General features: G+C 37.3%; 1 protein-coding gene across 1 annotated transcript in view; it reads right to left on the bottom strand.

The window, feature by feature from the left end:
- Positions 1–5967: 5967 nt before the first annotated feature.
- LOC309666705 (uncharacterized protein) overlaps positions 5968–23380 on the bottom strand; it is a gene marked incomplete at its 5' end in the record, with an annotated part of 32223 nt that continues 14810 nt past the window's right edge. The window contains 2 exons of the mRNA XM_082474313.1: positions 5968–8989; positions 15491–18243. The remainder of the gene's footprint in view (positions 8990–15490; positions 18244–23380) is intronic.

Here is a 23380-nt window from a genome sequence, read left to right as displayed (position 1 = left end):
TCCCATAAAATGATATTATATTCTCCCACTTGGCAGAACCTGTTTGAGAACTTTGAAGATAATCTCAGCTAAAAGGATTAACTCTGTAACTGGCTAAGTACATTCCTTCCCCTTAATGTTGTTTTTGAATTAAAAATATATGCCTAGCTCCATTGTTACTATCAATCATAGCTTTTCATTGGGGATTTATTTAAAGAATCTTTTTCATGCTAAATAAATACAGAGATTTAATTTTTTTCCTTGACTGGACAGCTTACTCTGAATGTTTTTACATATTTCAAATACAACAGAAAATGAAAAGTGTTACAGTGGAATAGAAAAACTATGTTAAGAATCTGTCTAATTTTAGTGGAAATGTTCATCTGTGAATACAGCATTGGTTCAAAATATTTAATTCTGGTCAAGAGACTATAGTAATTACGTTAGTGTATCTAACGTCAGCTGCCATTATAAGTTGCAACAGAAAGAAAGTTAATAGTGCAGTGCAAATTAGGGGAAATCTATTTTTCCTATACCCAGGTTTTTGCTAGATAAAAATGAAGCTAGATAAACTAGATAGCATTTTTGCTAGATGAATGTCTTCTGGATGAAGACAGAATAATTTTTTTCTTTTTATTGTTATTGAAGAATGTTGGTCTCGAAGTATTAACAATATAGGAACAATAACTTATATAGGACTAGAAAGATGGTAAACTGAGGATAGGCCCTGTGATTCTGATCATTTGTGAGTGAATCCAGGTAAAGGGATTCATCCTAAGAAGTCTATATATTGTTAATAGTTACTCTGATTAAATTTAAGCCCTTATTTGTATGTTTGGCTCAAGAGACCTCAAATGTCCTATTTCTCTCATATAAAAGGAAAAATCATACAGAATGGTTTTGATCAATAAGACATGTTTGCTGAATCATGGGTATAAGATTGACTGGAGTCAGATAATTTTGATTCTAGAACTGATTCTGCCAATAACTCTGATTTTGAGCAAATCGTTTAGTTTCTGCACAGGTCAAGTGAAGTGCATGAAATGGTCTTTAAAATCACTTCCAGCTGTAAAATTCTGTAGTTCTGTGGGTTATTTTAAAATTCAATTTAGGACTGAAAGTGATGCTTTAGGATCATTCTCTTTCCTTCAACCTTTTTCGGATTGAATGTTATTCTTAGAGAACAGTTTAGTGTTACGCGACAGAACTTTTTGTCAGTCATGTGTCTAAAATCATCTCTCCCCCCATTACCATGTCCCCCCCACCTCACCCCATCCCACACACACACACACACACACACACACACACACACACACACACACTCCACTGCGGTTAAAAGACAGGCCCAATGTCAGACTGAGGAAAGGACCAGGGGTTCCAGCAGGAAATTAAGGAGGCAAAGACAGGGAGAGGTGGGCTGAAAGCTGAGAGAGGGGTTGTCAATACCAATGATCCTTAGCTTCAAGGCCTAAGTCACTGGCATGGAATATTCTGGACTCTGCATCTTTTGCTGCATGGAAAGGGAGGATCCTGACTCAGTTAGCCAAGTGCATTGGATGCACCTTGGCAAAAACGAACCCATGTGTAAATTGAATGCTGCATCATTCAGGGCTTGGGGAGTTTTGCTATGAGATAACCAGGATAGAGACTGAGTGATGACAAGAGACTGCCTGCCCTCTCATCCCTGGAATCATCGTGAACTGGGATAACTGGCAGAGGTCCACAGTGCGGTTGGTCAGAGACACATCTCTGTGGGACAGTGGGGTCTCTTGACATGGTGGTCAGCAACCATATAACATTACCAGTGACACCAAGGGCAAATCTCTAGCACCTGAGGCAGCCAAAACCAGAAGACATGGCAAGGAGCCAACAGCTACAGAGTTTAGCCCCAAGGAATATTTGAGTTCTCGCTCCTCTAATGGATATTAACAGGGGAATTACAATAACCCTGGGAAAAAACTGGAAAGCCTGCTAATCAAGTCATAGATTCTTGGGGACATTATAATGTAGAGTAGTAAGGTAATTGTAATCTTAGTTATACACTGAGGTTGTTGAAGCCTGCAGTATAAATATTATGTTTTCAACTATTAAAATTTCTTAAAATGAAGTCCAGCAGGGAGTTAATAAGGGGATGAAATGGTCATTTCTGCATATTACACTTAAACATTCATCAAAAAAAATACGGTTAGGAGTAATAAGAACCCATGTTTATAAACCCTAACTCTATGAATGTCAGTCCACATTCTAAAATCTCTTTTTATTTATTTGTTTCATCATGTGAAAGTTATTTTGTGTCAAAAAGCTGTAGTGTCTTCAGCTATCGTTTCCATATAATATTTTGTCTTCACTAAGAAGAGGGCTATGTATTCAAAGAATACTTGTCAGAAAACACTATACTGAACAGGTCAACATTCTTTCAAATCTTATTTTTGTGATTGCAAAATAAATCACTTTATAAAACCATCGACTCAGCACTCCCTGAGCCACCATTTTGGAGAACAGAAGGAAACTTTGAAGGATTAAGACATATCTACTCATTACATTCTTATATTATTTAATACAAAACTATATATGCCATTTGAAAAACAGTTTTGACAAAGAGGTATAAAATTAAATCTATTTTCGTATCCAAGAAGGAAATCATTGACATATACAAAGTCTTAAAGTTCTGCCTATTGAAACCTCTCAATCAGCTTCTGTGAACTTACAGCCTGTTCTGTTTCACATAGTCATTCAAAAATATGCCCAAGAAAGGCTCAGGAGCAGATCCCATCATTCTCACAAATGCTAGAAAATTATGATCATATATGTGTATGCATATTTTGTGTGTGTATATGTATACATTATACACACAAATAAGCCTGTGTTTTATTTATATATGCATATTTGCACTTTTTTATCAGAAAAGTCATATAGTAAAATGTTAACAGTAGGTAATTCTAGTCTTAGAATTATTAGTAAGTTTTATGTTCTTTCAGTTGTCCAGTTTTTCTAAAACAGCCATGTATTACTTGTGAAATAGAAATATTTACTAGAACACTATAGACGAATAGTTTATGGTTTGGAAAGATGTTCACAATAAAAAGTGGGTATTTGACATCAGACTTCCAACTTCAGGGAGTGTAACTGACCAAGGGCCTCAGGCGGCTGCGCTGGGAAATCTGTCCACAGCGTTTGCGCCAAGGCCACACCCCTACCGTCTGCTCGCAACCAATGACAGCCGGACAGAGTTAGTAAGGCGGGCCTCTTCCTCGGGGACCTGGGACTCCTCTGATGGATTCTTAGTCCAGGACTCCCCCCCAGAGACTTGCTGAACTTTCTCTAGATGACACCACTCAACCTCCTGTCTCTCTCTCCTTCACTTGGGATCAGACCTAGATCACAGTCAGATGCCTCTCCAGCCTCTCTCAGCTCCCTCCCCATTTTCTCTCACAGGTGTTTTCCTGATGAAATTCAGGTACCTTTAGGCTTATCTTGGTGTCTGCTTTTCAGAGAACCTGAAATAACACAGGCTACAAAGCAATATAGCACATTATTATACTTCGGTTAAGGAGAAAAATATACCTGTGGGTGTGTATGTGTGTGTACGTATGTATATTTCCATTATGTATATACACATATACGTTTACAAATAGAAAAAAGCATGGAAGAGTTTCTCTCTCTGGATAGAAAGAGTATAGGTAATTTTGGGCTTATCTGTATTTTCTTAAATTTCTAAATTAAGTATGTGTTACTGTGTAATAAATGAAAAGTAAACTTTTGCATGTTACTATTTAGTTCGATCTGTGACAGATACATTTATGCCTAATTTTACATTTTACCAGATTGGTTAAAGATACATCCATTCATTCATTTCTTCACAGAAACATCTGTTACTCCTGTTATGTGCAAGCCCTGTACTAGGAACCGTGGCAGATGCAAAGGTAAAGGTGAATCAGTGAAGTCAAGGAAGGAGGAATCTGAATGGAGATGAGTGGACTGTGGGAAGTGCCCTGAGACAGGCACAAAGCAAGTGCTGTGAAGATACAAAAGATGGAAAGAGGACCCCTGTTAGGAAGACCAGGGTCTCGCGTTTTCAGCTAGACCCTGAAGGAACAGGTAATTTTTTTTAATTTTGGAATTTTATTGAAACCACCTCAGGAGTTTGGATCACTGTTTGGGAGTGCCTCAGAGTTTGAGACAGCTTGTTTATACTCTCTCATGTGTCCCAGTGCAGGTAACATTGTTCATGGCACTTTGCACTTTCCATCACCATTTTCCCATCCACCAACTTTCTCCTTCTGGGGGTCTCCCTGCCAGCCCAGTCCTGAACCTGAATCAAGGAGTCATTATCTAAGGTCACTGTATTCTTGGTTTTCTGGCCACCTAGTATGGTTTCCTCAAATTCTTCTCTCATCTTAAAGGAGTTCTCATTAATTTGAAAGATGCTCTTGGTTTTTACAGTGATCTTATCTTCATTTGTACTGATGGGCACAGTGGGTTTTGCCAGACAGCTCAGATTCCTGCTGGCTCCTCCTATTCTTTCAGTAACAGGAGTCTGGGAATTCAGTCTTCAAGTGCCTGTTTTAGTCAGATAAACTCTCTTTTTGGAGCTTCAGAAGTTGGGCGTGTCCCTCACCAAAGACAGACACGTTCTAGAACAGGTCACACTTTGATGGGTAAAGGTGGAAAAAATGACAGGTGCAACAGCAAAAGGTTAGGTCCCAATGCTCTACCAATGTTCACAAAGTAGTTGATTTTACAAATTAGTAACATGTACCCTGGTTTATCTGTGGAAAATGGCACAGGTGAACCACAACTAGGATCTCACAGGATCTCCCATCATTTCACCTAAAGGACTAGATTCATTTGTTTAAAAGTGGCTCAGTACAGCAGTCTTTCCAAATTTGGGAGTATCACTTGAAAACTGTTGAAAGTTATTTTGTCATGATTGGCACATCTTTCTTCCTGTTCAAATGTCTTACTGAAATGTCGAGTATTACTATAAGTAGGGTAGAACTGGGGTGGGAGTGTGCATCATTAAGATAATCTGTTATTAACTTCTGCTACATGAGCCCATCATGTTACTTGGCTCACCACAAGCTTGAAATTCAAATACTGCAATAGCTTGTCTCTTTGAACTCATTTCCTTTTTCTAAGGGCACTATCCAAAGTTCACAAGACTGTTCAGACTCAGGAACCATTAAACGTATAAAAGCACCTCCAAGTCATTTTCTTATCTCAAATGTCCTGCCTGTTCTCTGCTGTTAATAGATGAGCAGTTAGAAACGGAAGATCCTCACATTATCACGTGGAAAGAAAAGTAGTTAGAAGAAAAAAACAATAGAACACAAAATTCTGAAGTGAAATGCTGACTTTGAGTGTAACACAGACAAAGCAGTTATTCATAAATCTGAGGTAACAATCTTTTGAATTTTTTTTAAAGAAACGCTATAGTAGCTGAAACTAGAGTCTAAAGTGTTTCCTTCGCATGTCATTTTTTCCTCCAATTCAGATACATAGACTCATTATTTTAAAATTCTTCAGAATTCAAAAGGTTTCCATTTTAGAATAGTGAGCATCTCAGCATTTATTTTGGAAAAAATTGTTTAGAAAAATGTGTGACTTTTTCTAGTAAGTAAACCAATAACTAGGTCTAGGAACATGACAATTCTTCAGTGCCTCTCCTCACCCCGCCTCTGAACAATCAAACTTGGTTTTCATTTTTTATTTTTTGTTCTTGTATTTATATAGGAAGTTTGCTCTAAGAGAAATAAGAGGAAGAGTAAGAAGAGGGGGTTCTGTTCTACAGATCTATAGAATTTGGACTAAACAGTCTTACTGAAAATTTACTGTGTGCTTGGTGTCATGCTCTTGCTGGATTCACCAGGGCAGGAAGGTAGGGTGGGGTGCGAGAGACCCTTCATATACAGAGAGAGATGAAGGCATGAAAGACCATACAAAGTTTATCATCTTAAGTTTGTAGTTGGCAAATTTTTTGACACTAAGAACTCCTTTTTAATCTAAGTATCTTAATAATGTGGCCCTCTCCATACAGCAGCAGTTGCACTTTGGTCAATTTAGTTTTCAGACTAGGCTTGGGACCTATACGAAATCACTGGCTCCTTACAATAACCCCATGGTCTGCGGAGTTGGGCCCCTTTCTCCGACTCCAAGATCTGAGGCTGAGACACAGTTCTTCTCTGTCCATAGATGGGCAGCGTTGTGAGTCACGGAGCAATTCTGTTGCAAACATGATAAGCATTAGGCCTCTGAATCCCATAGCAAAGTGGGTTGAATTAAGGATTTTCAGTCATTTTTGCATAATAATGTCTGCAGAGCCAAGAGGACTTAATGTCCAGATAACAGTGCACATAAGACCTGGTTCAACAAGGATAGAAGAATGACAGGGACAAGGAGAGGAGTTCTCTTGTATCCTAAAGACTCACATATGTGGAAATTTACACAGTTTGGGGAAGAGTAAGTATGGAGGGCAAACCAAAAAAGAGGCAAACTGCCTGTCTCTCCTCCATTCCACTACCCCCCGCCCCTGCCACAGAACCTGCTGCAAACCTCAGGCAGCCGGTGCTTCTCAGACTTCTTGTCTGCTGCCCTGTCAAGGTTTCTTTTCCTTCGATTCTTTTAACCATCGTGGAAATGAGGTCAGTACTCTGTGATTGTCATTTCATTCCAAATTCTTGAAATATTTTATTATTTACAAAAGATTTCCCTACTGACTTAGGACAGGAAAAATTATGAATGTGCAAAACCTGAGAGTCCTAATCATAAAAATTTCAATCGTCGTGGCTTTAGTTAAACAAAGATTATTCCTAAAGAACTTTTGAAGGAAAATATTTAAGAAACATAGCTTTATTTTGTTTATTTTTATTGGAGTTTCATTTTGTGTGTGGATGTATAAGTAATGTATTCATTGCTAAAAATTCAGAAAATACCACCCCCAGAAAAGTATAAAACATAAAATAAAGGTGGCCCCTCTTATCGTCACCCAGTGTTATGTTTTGGAGCCTATCTTGCAAGAATGTTTTCTATACATATACATCCACTGTTTTCAATGTGATCAGAGTTTTTTTTAATAATCTGTCACGCAATCTGCCTTCCTCACTTAATATAATATTGTGGCATCTTTTCATGTCAATGTGTGTAGTACATCACCCTTTTTAATCTTTGCATCGTATTCTTTATCAATGCGCCAGAATGTAGCTCGTTACTCATTAAGATATATTCTGGTTGTTTTCTATTTTTTTGCTATCATAAGGAAGGTTGAAGTAAACATCCTTGAACATATACCTTCAAATATATGTACAATTTTTTCTTCCTAGGAGTGGAATTGTTAGGTCAAACAGTTTGCATATTTAAAATTCCAATACATGCTTTTAAACAGCTTTGTGGGAAGCTTATACTATTCTACTCCCAATCCCAGGATATAAGAATGCCTCTGTCTCCACCGTGCCAACATTGGGGTTCCACATTTTTTTAATTTTCACCATTAATAAACAAAAAATTAAATTTCATTGTTTATGAGTGAAATTGACTAGTGAGAATGAATTTATTTCTTTATGTTTATTGACCATCAGCAATACTTTTTAAAACAACCCCTTTATGTCCTTTGTCCATCTCCTGTTGGCCTGTAAGTTTCCAACCTTATGACTTTTAATAAGCTTTTATATATTAGGGATAGTAATACTATTCTATATAGACTATAAACTCCATGAGGGCCAAGACCATCTTCTTCATCACCGCGTAGCCAGACTCTAGTGTAATGCCTCACCCAAGGCAGACATTCAAAAAATATCTGCGGAATGATGACCTTTCCCTCATATATGTTGTAAGTATATTTTTCCAGTTTATGTTTTTCTCAATCCTTTTTCCCCATCCACAAGTTTTTAAACTTCATGTCGTAAAAAATCTATCAATATATTTCTTTACATATTTGAGTCATGTAGTTCCCATCTAAAGATTATAAAAAAATAATATCAACAAGCATTTTTGTGTACACCACATGTACCAATAACTGTTGTAACAACTTTACCTATGTTCCTTCATTTAATTCTTGTAACAAGCCTTTTGTCTAGTCATTGAATCCCACCCTACCCCCACCCGAATTATTTCTCCTTAAAAAAACCATTCTAGTTCTTCCTCTCAATTGATTTCATTAATATTGATGTGTAACGCTTTCACATTTTCTAAATCAGGAGGAAAGGAATAAAATGAGATGTCTCACAAATATCATATGATATCGCTTATATGTGGAATCTAAAAAAAGGGTACAAATGAACTTATTTACAAAACAGAAATAGAGTCAGAGATGTAGAAAACAAACTTATGGTTACCAAAGGGGAAGGTGGCGGGAGGGATAAATTGGGAGATTGGGACTGACATGTACACACTACTATATATAAAATAGACAACTAATAAGGACCTACTGTATAGCACAGGGAACTCTACTCAATACTCTGTAATGACCTATATGGGAGAAGAATCTAAAAAAGAGTGGATATATGTATATGTGTAACTGATTCACTTTGCTGTACAGCAGAAACTAACACAAAGTTGTAAACCAACTATACTCCAATAAAAATTAATTTTAAAAAAATGAGATGTCTCACTCTCTCCCCCTCATCTCAGCTGCCCCCATTTTCCTCCCCAGTGCGTGTATGTGTGTGTGTGTGTGTGTGTGTGTGTGTGTGTGTGTATTTCCCCTTTTCTTCACAAAAACTGTAGCATGCTATACACACTGTTCTGCAACTTTTATTTAATAAAATATCCAGATGCTCTTTAAAATTACTTTGTCAATCTTTGATTGTGCTTGAGTTAAATTTATAACCTTGGGGACAATTTTGTCCTTAAAATATTATCTTCCAACTCAAGGTATATTATTTCTATTTTTCTTCTAGTTTTTTTTGTTTGTTTGTTTTCTTCAGCAGAGCTTTTCATTTTCTTATAAATCCTAAATATTTCTTAAGTTTGTTTCTGAACAGTTGGTCTTTTCAATCTTTCTCCATCTGATACACTGGAAGAAAAAAATATCTCCTTTGTTTTTTTAATGTCGTTTACTTTATTACCAATGAGGTAACACATTTTCATACATTTATTGGCCATTCGTATTCTTTGTCAATTCATCCTCTCATCTTTAAACATCTGAATGACAGAGGCTTGGAAAGCTGCAGAGGGCAACTAAAACCATTGTTCAACACATTGAAAATCTAATTCATTATTTCCACCAAAAACACTTCTTCATTTCTGTTAATGTGATAACAATTCACCATTTTTTAGGCTCAACATCAGTCTTTCTTTGATAAGTTTTTTCTTCCTCACCCCTTTCATTTGCCTAAAACGATTTTATAAAAAATCTACCATCTGGGAGACCTTCAAGATGGTGGAGGAGTAAGACGTGGAGATCACCTTCCCCCCACAAATACATCAGAAATACATCTATACATGGAACAACTCCTACAGAACACCTACTGAACGCTGGTAGAAGACCTCAGACTTCCCAAGAGGCAAGAAACTCCCCACGTACCTGGCCATGTGGCTGACAGGGTCTTGGTGCTCTGGCCGGGTGTCAGGCCTGTGCCTCTGAGGTGGGAGAGCTGAGTTCAGGACATTGGTCTACCAGAGACCACCCGGCTCCATGCAACATCAAACGGCAAAAGCTCTCCCAGAGATCTCCATCTCAATGCTAAGACCCAGCTCCAATCAATGACCAGAAAGCTACAGTGCTGGACGCTCTATGCCAAAAAACTAGCAAGACAGGAACACAACCCCACCCATTAGCAGAGAGGCTACCTAAAATCATAATATGGCCACAGACACCCCAAAACACACAACTGGACATGGTCCTGCCCACCAGAAAGGCAAGATCCAGCCTCATCCACCAGAACACAGGCACCAGTCCGCTCCACCAGGAAGCCTACACAACCCACTGAACCAACCTTAGCCACTGCGGTCAGACAACAAAAAACATGGGAACTGCAAACCTGCAGCCTGTGAAAAGGAGACTCCAAACACAGTAAATTAAGCAAGATAAGACAGAGAAACACACAGCAGATGAAGGAGCAAGGTAAAAACACACCAGACCAAACAAATGAGGAGGAAATAGGCAGTCTACCTGAAAAAGAATTCACAATAGTGACAGTAAAGATGATCCAAAATCTTGGAAATAGAATGGAGAAAATACAAGAAACGTTTAACAAGGACCTAGAAGAACTAAAGAGCAAACAAACAGTGATGAACAACACAATAAATGAAATTAAAAATACTCTAGATGGGATCAATAGCAGAATAACTGAGGCAGAAGAACGGATAAGTGACCTGGAAGATAAAATAGTGGAAATAACTACCACAGAGCAGAATAAAGAAAAAAGAATGAAAAGAATTGAGGACAGTCTTAGAGACCTCTGAGACAACATTAAATACACCAACATTCGAATTATAGGGGTCCCAGAAGAAGAAGAGAAAAAGAAAGGGACTGAGAAAATATTTGAAGAGATAATACTTGAAAACTTCCCTACTATGGGAAAGGAAACAGTCAATCAAGTCCAGGAAGCATAGCGAGTCCCATACAGGATAAATCCAAGGAGAAACACGCCAAGACACATATTAATCAAACTATCAAAATTAAAAACAAAGAAAACATATTAAAAGCAGCAAGGGAAAAACCACAAATAACACACAACGGAATCCCCATAAGGTTAACAGCTGATCTTTCAGCAGAAACTCTGCAAGCCAGAAGGGAGTGGCAGGACATATTTAAACTGATGAAAGGGAAAAACCTACAACCAAGATTACTCTACCCAGCAAGGACCTCATTCAGATTCGAGGGAGAAATTAAAACCTTTACAGACAAGCAAAAGCTAAGAGAATTCAGCACCACCAAACCAGCTTTACAACAAATACTAAAGGAACTTCTCTAGGCAGGAAACACAAGAGAAGGAAAAGACCGACAATAACAAACCCAAATCAATTAAGAAAATGGTAATAGGAACATACATATCGATAACTACCTTAAATGTAAATGGATTAAATGCTCCAACCAAAAGACATAGACTGGCTGAATGGATACAAAAACAAGACCAGTATATATGCTGTCTACAAGAGCCCCACTTCAGACCTAAGGACACATACAAACTGAAAGTGAGGGGATGGAAAAAGATATTCCATGCAAATGGAAATCAAAAGAAAGCTGGAGTAGCAATTCTCATATCAGACAAAATAGACTTTAAAATAAAGACTATTACAAGAGACAAAGAAGGACATTACATAATGATCAAGTGATCGATCCAAGAAAAAGATATAACAATTGTAAATATTTATGCACCCAACATAGTAGCACCTCAATACATAAGGCAAATGCTAACAGCCATAAAAGGGGAAATCAACAGTAACACAATCATAGTAAGGGACTTTAACACCCCGCTTTCACCAATGGACAGATCCTCCAAAATGAAAATAAATAAGGAAACACAAGCTTTAAATGATACATTAAACAAGATGGCCTTAATTGATATTTATAGGACATTCCATCCCAAAACAACAGAATACACTTTCTTCTCAAGCACTCATGGAATATCCTCCAGGATAGATCATATCTTGGGTCACAAATCAAGCCTTGGTAAATTTAAGAAAATTGAAATCATATCAAGGATCTTTTCTGACCACAACGCTATGAGACTAGATATCAATTACAGGAAAAAATCTGTAAAAAATACAAACACCTAGAGGCTAAACAATACACTACTAAATAACCAAGAGATCACTGAAGAAATGAAACAGGAAATCAAAAAATACCAGAAACTAATGACAATGAAAACACGACAACACAAAACCTATGGGATGCAACAAAAGCAGTTCTAAGAGGGAAGTTTATAGCAATACAATCCTACCTGAAGAAACAAGAAACATCTCAAATAAACAACCTAACCTTACACCTAAAGCAATTAGAGAAAGAAGAACAAAAACACCCCAAAGTTAACAGAAGGAAAGAAATCATAAAGATCAGATCAGAAATAAATGAAAAAGAAATGAAGGAAACAATAGCAAAGATCAATAAAACTAAAAGCTGGTTCTTTGAGAAGATAAAAAAAATTGATAAACCATTAGCCAGACTCATCAAGAAAAAAAGGGAGAAGACTCAAATCAATAGAATTAGAAATGAAAAAAGATAAGTAACAACTGACACTGCAGGAATACAAAGGATCATGAGAGATTACTACAAGCAGCTATATGCCAACAAAATGGACAACCTGGAAGAAATAGACAAATTCTTAGAAAAGCACAACCTTCTGAGACTGAACCAGGAAGAAATAGAAAATATAAACAGACCAATCACAAGCACTGAAATTGAGACTGTGATTAAAAATCTTCCAACAGACAAAAGCCCAGGACCACGTGGCTTCACAGGCGAATTCTATCAAACATCTAGAGAAGAGCTAACACCTATCATTCTCAAACTCTACCAAAATATGGCAGAGGAAGGAACACTCCCCAACTCATTCTACAAGGCCACCATCACCCTGATACCAAACCCAGACAAAGATGTCACAAGAAAAGAAAACTACAGGCCAATATCACTGATGAACATAGATGCAAAAATCCCCAATAAAATACTAGCAAACAGAATCCAACAGCACATTAAAAGGATCATACACCATGATCAAGTGAGGTTCATCCCAGGAATGCAAGGAATCTTCAATATACGCAAGTCAATCAATGTGGTAAACCATATTAACAAATTGAAGGAGAAAAACCATATGATCATCTCAGTAGATGCAGAAAAAGCTTTTGACAAAATTCAACACCGATTTGTGACAAAAACCCTCTAGAAAGTAGGCAGAGAGGGAAATTACCTCAACATAATAAAGGCCATATATGACAAACCCACAGCTAACATCGTTCTCAATGGTGAAAAATTGAAACCATTTCCTCTAAGATCAGGAAGAAGACAAGGTTGTCCACTCTCACCACTATTATTCAACATAGTTTTGGAAGTTTTAGCCACAGCAATCAGAGAAGAAAAAGAAATAAAAAGAATCCAAATCGGAAAAGAAGAAGTAAAGCTGTCACTGTTTGCAGATGACATGATACTATACATAGAGAATCTTAAAGATGCTACCAGAAAACTACTCGAGCTAATCAATGAATCTGGTAAAGTAGCAGGATATAAAATTAATGCACAGAAATCTCTTGCATTCCTATACACTAATGATGAAAAATCGGAAAGAGAAATTAAGGAAACACTCCCATGTACCACTGCAACAAAAAGAATAAAATATCTAGGAGTAAACCCACCTAAGGAGACAAAAGACCTGTATGCAGAAAACTATAAGACACTGCTGAAAGAAATTAAAGATGATACAAACAGATGGAGAGATATACCATGTTCATGCATTGGAAGAATCAACATTGTGAAAGTGACTATACTAACCAAAGCAATCTACAGATTCAGTGCAATCCCTTTCAACCTCTCAATGGCATTTTTCACAGAACTAGAACAAAAAATTTCACAATTTGTATGGAAACACAAAAGACCCTGAATAGGCAAAGCAATCTTGAGAAAGAAAAATGGAGCTGGAGGAATCAGGCTCCCGGACTTCAGACTATACTATAAAGCCACAGTAATCAAGACAGTATGGTACAGGCACAAAAACAGAAATATAGATCAATGGAACAGGATAGAAAGCCAAGAGATAAACCCACGCACATATGGTCACCTTATTTTTGATAAAGGAGGCAAGAATATACAATGGAGAAAAGACAGCCTCTTCAATAAGTGGTGCCAGGAAAACTGGACAGCTACATATAAAAGAATGAAATTAGAACACTCCCTAACACCATACACAAAAATAAACTCAAAATGGATTAAAGACCTAAATGTAATGGGCTTCCCTGGTGGCGCAGTGGTTGAGAATCTGCCTGCCAATGCAGGGGACACGGGTTCGAGCCCTGGTCTGGGAAGATCCCACATGCCAGGGAGCAACTGGGCCCGTGAGCCACAACTACTGAGCCTGCGCGTCTGGAGCCTGTGCTCCGCAACAGGAGAGGCCGCGATAGTGAGAGGCCCACACACCGCAATGAAGAGTGACCCCCGCTTGCCACAACTAGAGAAAGCCCTTGCACAGAAATGAAGACCCAACACAGCTAAAATAAATAAATAAATAAATTTATTTAAAAAAAAAAAATGTAAGGCCAGACACTATAAAACTCTTAGAGGAAAACATAGGCAGAACACTCTATGGCATAAATCACAGCAAGATCCTTTTTGACCCACCTCCTAGAGAAATGGAAATAAAAACAAAAATAAACAAATAGGACCTAATGAAACTTAAAAGCTTTTGTACAGCAAAGGAAAACATAAACAAGGCGAAAAGACAACCCTCAGAATGGGAGAAAATATTTGCAAATGAAGCAACTGACAAAGGATTAATCTCCAAAATTTACAAGCAGCTCAATATCAAAAAACAAACAACCCAATCCAAAAATGGGCAGAAGACCTAAATAGACATTTCTCCAAAGAAGATATACAGATGGCCAAGAAACACATGAAAGAATGCTCAACATCACTAATCATTAGAAATTAAAGATGATACAAACCTCACTGAGAAATTAAAGACGATACAAACCTCACTTATTAGAGAAAAAAATGACAGTGAGGTATCACCTCACACCAGTCAGAATGTGCATCATCAAAAAATCTACAAACAATAAATGCTGGAGAGGGTGTGGAGAAAAGGGAACCCTCTTGCACTGTTGGTGGGAATGCAAATTGATAAGCCACTATGGAGAACAGTATGGAGGTTCCTTAAAAAACTAAAAATAGGACTACCATACGACCCAGCAATCCCACTACTGCACATATACCCTGAGAAAACCATAATGCAAAAAGAGTCATGTACCACAATGTTCATTGCAGGTCTATTTACAATAGCCAGGACATGGAAGCAAACTAAGTGTCCATCGACAGATGAATGGATAAAGATGTGGCACATATATACAATGGAATATTACTCAGCCATAAAAAGAAACGAAATTGAGTTATTTGTAGTGAGGTAGATGGACCTAGAGTCTGTCATACAGAGTGAAGTAAGTCAGAAAGAGAAAAACAAATACTGTATGCTAATACATATATGTGGAATCTAAAAAAAAAAAAAAAATGGTTCTGAAGAACCTAGGGACAAGACAGGAATAAAGACACAGACGTAGAGAATGGACTTGAGGACACGGGGAGGGCGAAGGGTAAGCTGGGATGAAGTGAGGGAGTGGCATGGACATATATACACTACCAAATGTAAAATAGATAGCTAGTGGGAAGCAGCCACATAGCACAGGGAGATCAGTTCGTGCTTTGTGTCCCCCTAGAGGGGTGGGATAGGGAGGGTTGGAGAGAGACGCAAGAGGGAGGAGATATGAGGCTATATGTATACGTGTAGCTGATTCATTTTGTTATAAAGCAGAAGCTAAGACACCATTGTAAAGCAATTATACTCCAATAATGATGTTTAAAAAAAAAATCTACCATCGAAATTTCTCTTGGACTTTTTTTTTTATTGCCACAGGTTTGTTCAGGTTGTCCATACCTTTACCTAGAAATGATTGGCTTTGTGGTCTTCCCACCTCCAGCCTCTTCTTTCTCCACCTGAATAGAGGACAGATGAAGTACAGATTTAAGTATATTCCGTTGATCATAAGACTTCAATGGTACACTACTACCCATCAAACTTAGTTCGTAGTGCTACCTTTTTCTGTCTTCTCTCCTACCACTATCCTACATTTTTCCTACAGTTCAACAAAACCAAACTACTGAATATTCCCAAAATATGGTCTATGCTTTTCTGACTCTATGACTTTGCACCTACTATTACATGCACCTGGAATGCCTTCCCTTGTCTTTGTTTGTTTGGTTTGGTTTTGGGGGTTTTTTGGTCTTTTGCAATCCCGTCACCTCTTCAAGGCCCATCTGGAATATAATCCCCAAGAAACCTTTCCTGTGATCCCCTCCTCTTCTGAATTTCCAGAGTAACTTTGTTTCTCTTAAACTGCCCACCCTATTATTATCATCACTGTAAATTTTTTAAGCAAAGAGAAGATGTCTTGCAGGATGGTATGGTGAAAAGGACCTGGGCTATGTGGTCAGAGGATCTGTTCAAAGTCCCACTGTTCACTTAATAATTGTTTTAGATTACCCAATCTAAAGTAAGTCATTTAACCTGTTGAACCTTAAAATCTTTAGTTGTGAATTGGTGGTGGTAGTAATAACGTATAAAACAAAAGAAACTGTGACAAACAGAGAAGATAATATATGTGAGAAAACCTTGTAAATTGTAAAGCACTGTATAATAAATAGTGGTTTATAACTGGTAAATTTTATATGCCCTGGGTTCCTATCACATTTGTGCATTGCGCCAGTGTATCAACGTGCCATATTCTACATCAGACAGTCGCAACATTTTCTGATAAGGTCTTGCATCATGATCTAGTCTCAAAAATGGAAATCAGCATGACTGGTTAGTTGGGAAGATAAGAGAGTTTTTAACTAATGGTTATCCAAAGGTGAAAAAGAGCCTTAAAAGTACTCAGCACCCAAGTCCAGCCTAAAGCTAGATTATGGAATTTAAACACTAGCTAATTATGCTGACATAAACTATTCAGAATGAAACAGATTTTTATTCAAGAGTTTATGATCTAGGGTGAAAGGGAGAGACAAAGATGAGAATATTAGCCATTCTAATTCTCTCTGTTTTCAAGTCTAGTCCTGAGGCGAAGGGTAGCTGAGTCCATGAAAAAGACTTGATTTCTCGTGGATCTGTCTGTTATTATTATTCTCCTGGAATAAGTTTTTAAATTATTCATAAAAACTTCTGGTGCTTCTACCCAGAGTGGCATCACACAACACACACATACCATATTTTGTACACATGAGAGCATGTGACATAAATCACATTGTTTATCCTAGAGAGAAATAAGACAACAATTAATGAGTGACCCTCTTCCTTCATATCACTATCTCCTTTCCATAAATTTTTAATCCCCTTCCCAACACTCTTACTCTGAGCAAAGGACCTTGCTTTCTGCATATTCAAAAGCTTGGAGGCCACCACAACCTCTCTACTGTCCCTCTTTCTAAGATTAAATTTCTCTACATTGTCACCCATTGTTCTCCTTTTAGAAAATGTTTTTATTGAAGTACAAAATATTTTCAGTAAAGTGCCTAAGTCACGCTTAACTTTAGTGTATATATTACTCGATGGATTTTTGCATGTGTTTAAATCCAATCACCACCCAGATCAAGATGAAGAATATTTTAGTGCCCCAGTAGGCTCCCGCATGACTCCTCCTAATCAAAACTCCTCATCCTGTACCCCACAGAGGTAACCACTATTCTGAATTGTATTACCACCAGTTACTTTTGCCTGTTCTTGAACTTCACATATACAGAATTATACAATGTGTATTCTTTTCTGTCTGTTTTTTTTTTCTCCTCTCAGAATGTGCATGAGATTCACTGATTTTGTTAAGTGTATCAGTAATTAATTCTTTTTTAAACATGTAACTGTTTTATTAAGATATAATTCACATACCATAAAATTACCCTTGCAAAGTGCAAAATTCAGTGAGTTTTAGTATACTCAGAGTTACGAAACCATCACCAATATATAACTGTAGAAAATTTTCATTTTCATCATCCCCAAAGGAAACTGTGTACCAATTAAAAGTCACTCCATATTCTACCCTTTCCTCCAGCCTCTGGCAACCACTAATATACTTTCTATCTCTACGAATTCACCTATTCTGGACAGTTCATATAAATGGAAACATACAATATGTGGTCCTTTGTGACTAGCTTCTTTCATTTAGCAGAAGGTGTTCAAAGTTCATCGCTGTTGTAGCATGTATCAGTGCTTCACTGCTTTTTATTGCTGAATAATATTCCATTTATCGGTTTTTTGATGGACCTGTGCATTTATTTCTCCTGAGTGTATACCCAGGAATGAAATTGTTGGTGTATAAGAATTTGCCAGAGAGACAGAACCAATAGGATACAGAGAGAAAGAATGAGGGAGAGATTATAGGAAACTGGCTCACATGATTATGTAAGCTGGCAAGTCCAAAATCTACAGGATGAGCTGGCAGGCTGGATACCCAGGGGGAGCCAATGTTGCAGTTTCTGTTCAAAAGCCAGCAGGCTGGAGAACCAGGAAGAGCCTATGTTCCAGTTCAAGTCAGGAAGCCATCTAGTTGGGGAAATTCCTCCTAGTTGGGGAATTCCTCCTAGTTGGGGAAAAGTTGTTCTTTTGTTCTATTCAGGCCTTCAATGATTGGATGAAGCCCATCTACACTGTGGAGGGCAATCTGCTGTATTCGAAGTCCACCAATTTAAATGTTAATCTCATACAAAAACACCCTCACAAAAACACCCAGAATAATGTTCAGCCAGCTGTTTGGGCACCATGGCCCAGCCAAATTGACACATAAAATAAAACAACAGGGCTTCCCTGGTGGCGCAGTGGTTGGGAGTCTGCCTGCCAGTGCGGCAGACACGGGTTCGAGCCCTGGTCTGGGAGGATCCCACGTGCCGCGGAGCGGCTGGGCCCGTGAGCCACGACTACGGAGCCTGCACGTCTGGAGCCTGTGTTCCGCGATGAAGGGTGGCCCCCGCTCGCCGCAACTGGAGAGAGCCCTTGCGCGGAAGCGAGGACCCAACACAGCCCAAAATAAATAAATAAATAAATAAATAAAGGAATTCCTTTAAAAAAAAAAAAAAAAAAAAAACAACATAGTTAGGTCATAAAGTAGGCATGTTTAGCTTTAGTAAACACTGTCAAAGAGTTTTCCAATGTGGTTGAACCAACTTACAATCCCATCTGCAGTATATGAGAGTTCAGGTTGCTCTACACTTTTCTTTGCTAACACTTGGCACTGTTAGACTTTTTAACATTAGCCCTTCTGTTAGGTAGGTACTGATATGTCATTGCGTTTGTAATTTGCATTTCCCTGATAAGAAATTATGTTGAACACTTTTCTGTGAACTTATTGGCCATTTGGAAATCATCTTATAGGGTACTTCTTCAAGAGTTTTTCCTTATTTCAAAAATTGGGTTGTTTGGTTTTTCTTATTGATTTATGGAAATTTTCTCATATATTTTGAATGTGAGTCCATGGTCAGATATATGTATTGAAATATATTCTCTCTTTCTTATTCACTTTCCTGATAGTGTCTTTTGATTAATAGAAGCTTTTTAAAACTTCCCATTTAGGTCTATGATCCCTCTTGAATTAATTTTTGTATATGGTGTGAGGTAGGAGTCAAGTATCGTTTTTTTCCATATGAATGGCCAATTGTTCCAGCACCATTTGTTGAAAATATATCCTTTTCTCACTGAATTGCAGCAGTGCCTTTGTCATAAATCAAGTTCTATTTCTGGATTCTCTATTATGTTCCTTTTGTGTATTTATCTGTCTCTGTGCCATCACCACACTGTCTTAATTACTGAGACTTTTAATGAGTCTTTAAACTTGGTAGTGTTAAGTCTTAAGTGTGTTCTTCAAAATTGTCTTGGTTACTATAGACCCTTCTATTTCCACATAAACTTTAGAATCGCCTTTCAATTTGCACACACACATGCACAAACACACACAAATATTTTAGGATATTCTTCCTTTCTTAATTATTTTTGTCTCAGAAAATGTCCCTTGTCCTAAAAAGCTAAACTCTCTTCTTGTGCCTTCAATATTATTCCTATAAGTTTCTCTTAGATGCTCAAGAGTCATCACCTCATTCTTGCACCTTCAGTCTTTCCCTCTACTTTGAATTTTTACCCCCAGCCTAGAAACACAGCCAAATGTCTTTTATTTCTTGCCAAAGCAAAACAAACCAAAAAAAGCAAATGTTTTTCAACCTTACAGTTACCTCAAGTTACCATTCTCTGTCTTTGCCATTTAATATTTTAAAATATATGCATATGTGTTTTAATTATAAAATTTCTATAACATACAAAGTTTGGAAAATATATATCCCATTGCTCAACAACCCCAAGACAATTACAATTATTTTGTATATTTTATAGTATCTTACATATGCACACGTATATATACTTTTTGCTGTTATAATGTCTTTGGTGTTTTTTTTAAGTTTTCTGTCGTTTTCCTTTGCTTAATAAATATTTTTCCATATTGTTCCATAATCTTAATTATTTAAATGACTGCATCACATATAATTGAGTACACAAATCCTAATTTTTTAAATAATAATACGTTCATAAATTTCAGTTGCTTCCAAATTTTAGTCTTATAAATAAATATTGCTATAAACACCTTCATTCATATAGCTTTTCCTTTTGTGACTACTAAACTTTTTGAAAGAATAGTCAATATTTCATGCTTCTTCCTATCTATCTGCTTATCCCTTAACTCCTGAAATATATCTGCTTCTACCTTACTGTGAAACATCTCTCTTAAAGATCACAGTTACCTAGTTGGCAACCCAATGTTTCTAAATCTGCATCATCCTGAATCTCTCCATAGCACTTAACACTGTTGGCTTTCTTGAAACTCCATCCATTCCCCTTGATTTATGTATAATATATGGCCTACTTCTCTGACCATGCTTTCCCTGCATCCACCTTATTTTCTGAAACTGTGCTGTAGACCCTCTCTACCCCTCCTTTCCTTTGGCAATCTCATGGCTTTGTTGATTTTCTCTCTGCAGAGGACATCCAGTGCATATCCCCAACTTTGATCTTCATTCTGAACGTCAATCCCATGTTTTCACATGCTGATCATTTCCACCTAGATACCTCAAATTAGGACTCTCACAAAAATCATCATCTTTCCCTGAATAATTTCTCTTCTTCCTATGGACCCTAGTCATTTAGGCTTAAATTGTAGAGTCATTTTTGACTTTCGTCTCTCCGTCTTTGACTCCTTCACACTTGTTCCATCATGTAAACCCAGGACTGCTTCATGAATAGGCATGTGATTCAACTATGGCCTAGGAGATAGGAGGGAAGTCAGAGGGGGGATGGGGGAGTGGTTCTGGGAAACATTTTCCCTCTCCTAAGAAGAACTCTTTTCTCCCTCCAGACATTATGACCTCAGGAAATGATACCTGGAGCTGCCATTACCATCTTGCTGTTATTAGCTGGAGAATAATGCCAACACCCAAGATAGCAGAGCAGAGATGGCAAGAACCTGGTCTTTGACAACATTATCAAGCTTCTGAATCTTTCGAACCCAAATTTTACTTTGTAATTACCAAATTTGTGAGGTATGAATTTCCTTGTAGCCTAAGCCATTTTAAATTGGAATTTGTTACATCCTTACTGATAGACAGCTTTATATCAATTCATTATGTCTCATTTGGGCTATTGCAATGCTATGTAGTCTTTATGCCCTCAACTCTAATCCATTTCATACATCTGCTGCTAGATTATCCTTCCTAAAGAACTATTTGATCATATTTTTTGTCTTGTCCAAAAGACAACTTCTTTAGTAGCTTCCCGTTGCTTAGAGAATTAGTCCAAGCTCAGCAGTTCAGCATTTGTGGTGTTGTACAGCGCTACACTCTGTTACATACCTTGCACTATGGATACATAGAACTAAGTGCTATCCCTTGAATATGCCTCTCCCTTTCCCGCTTTGTTCATGTTGTCTTTGCCTGGAATACTCTTGCTCCATCTCCACTTGCCTGTACACAATCTTCTTGAAACTGTCCCTGACATTTCCTCTACTGCCACCCCCTGCAAAGTAAACTCTCCTTCCTCTAAGCTTCTATGGTGTTTATTACCATCTACTTTGTATTGGTGTTATTTACATAGTGTATTCTCTTCTACTACCAGTGCTGTTCAATAATAGAACTGTCTGTGAAGACGGTTAATGAGCACTTGAAATGTGGCTAATGCAACTGGGGGCCTGAACATTTCATTTTGCTGAATTAATTTAAATGTAAATAGCTACAGGTAGCTAGTGGCCACACAGCACTAGACTAAAAGACTCTTGAATGTAGTACAGGGATTATATCTTGTTTTATCTCTCTAATCATTACAGAGAGCATCTGAAAGGCATAGTCTGCTTTGTTCCCTCATGTTTTCTCCACAGAGCCTTGTGGATAATAGACACTGAATATTTATTGGATCAGTAAATATGGGTATCACATTTACCAAATATATAGTAAGGGTTCCTAACTATCTCTGTTCCAAATTCAAGTAGATTAAATAGGCGAGAAGAAGGAAAAGTTGAATGACCAAAACTCCCATCTGTTACTGAGAAACAGATGGCTAGTTCCATTATGAAAGGATATCTATTTCTCTATCTCTATCTGTCCATCCCACAACATTCCTTCTCTTGGTTAAGCAGGGAACTCTGCAGTTTAAAGCTCTTTGTTTTTTAAAACTTTTTCTTTTGCAATAATTTCATACAGTGAAAAATTGTAAGAATAGTAGAGAAATTCCCATATTCACCAAGTTTTTTTAAAATATTTAAACTATTTTAAAATTTAAAAATAACCAAGGGGACTTCCCTGGTGGCCGCAGGGAATATTTCAGTGTGTTTTCTGATGAACAAGGATATTCTCATACATAATATATTCAGGAAATTTAACACGGATAACGTACTTTAATCTACAGTTCATATTCCAACTGCATCGATTATCCCAATAACATCCTAAAGTATAGCATTTTCCTCCTCCAGTAAAGATCTAGTTCAGGGTCACATATTGCATTTAGTTGTTATGTCTTTAGTTTCCTTTAATCTGCAGTTTTGTTTTGTTTTCATGACATTGAAAGTGTTTTAAGAATACGGGCCAGCTATTTTGTAGAATTTTCCTCTATTTGGGTTTGTTTGATGCTTCTCATGATTAGATCCAGGTTAAAGCTCTTCAGTGTTTGTGCAAGGATGTATTGTTATACATACCTTCTCTGCCACCCACTGGTTCTTAGACTTGAGCTATTCACACCTATCGTATTCATAAGTTTACAAAGCATTATATTGCCATTAAAATACGTATATATACATTTCATTAAATTTCTAACAATATTTTGTATAAAATATGTAATTCTACCATTTCAAAAGCAATTGTTGGCTCTATACTTTATAGTGGTTTCAAAGAGAAGTGAAATTTACTTAATAATGGATTCAATTTCTCTAAACTCATTTCATCAATTACTTTAACATTTAGTTCAGAAATAGTTCCTCAGAAAGGACTACTGTGAAGTATTAAGGTTCGGTGACTTTTTTTATTACCAAGCATTGCATACATTAAAACTATAGTCTTCCCATTTTTAAAATCCTAATTTACTTCTCTTAATGATATTGACAATGGAGAGAAAAATACTTAAATTCTGATACAGTAAGTAATAATAAGTACTTCCGGCTTTGACGTGGTAAGGGTTTTGAATTGGTGCCCTATCCC

Source organism: Balaenoptera physalus, assembly GCF_965194825.1.
Source record: "Balaenoptera physalus genome assembly, chromosome: 9".
Classification (NCBI taxonomy): Eukaryota; Metazoa; Chordata; class Mammalia; order Artiodactyla; family Balaenopteridae; genus Balaenoptera; species Balaenoptera physalus.
Note: the sequence above shows the minus strand (reverse complement) of the source record. Positions and strands in the feature narration are given on the sequence as shown.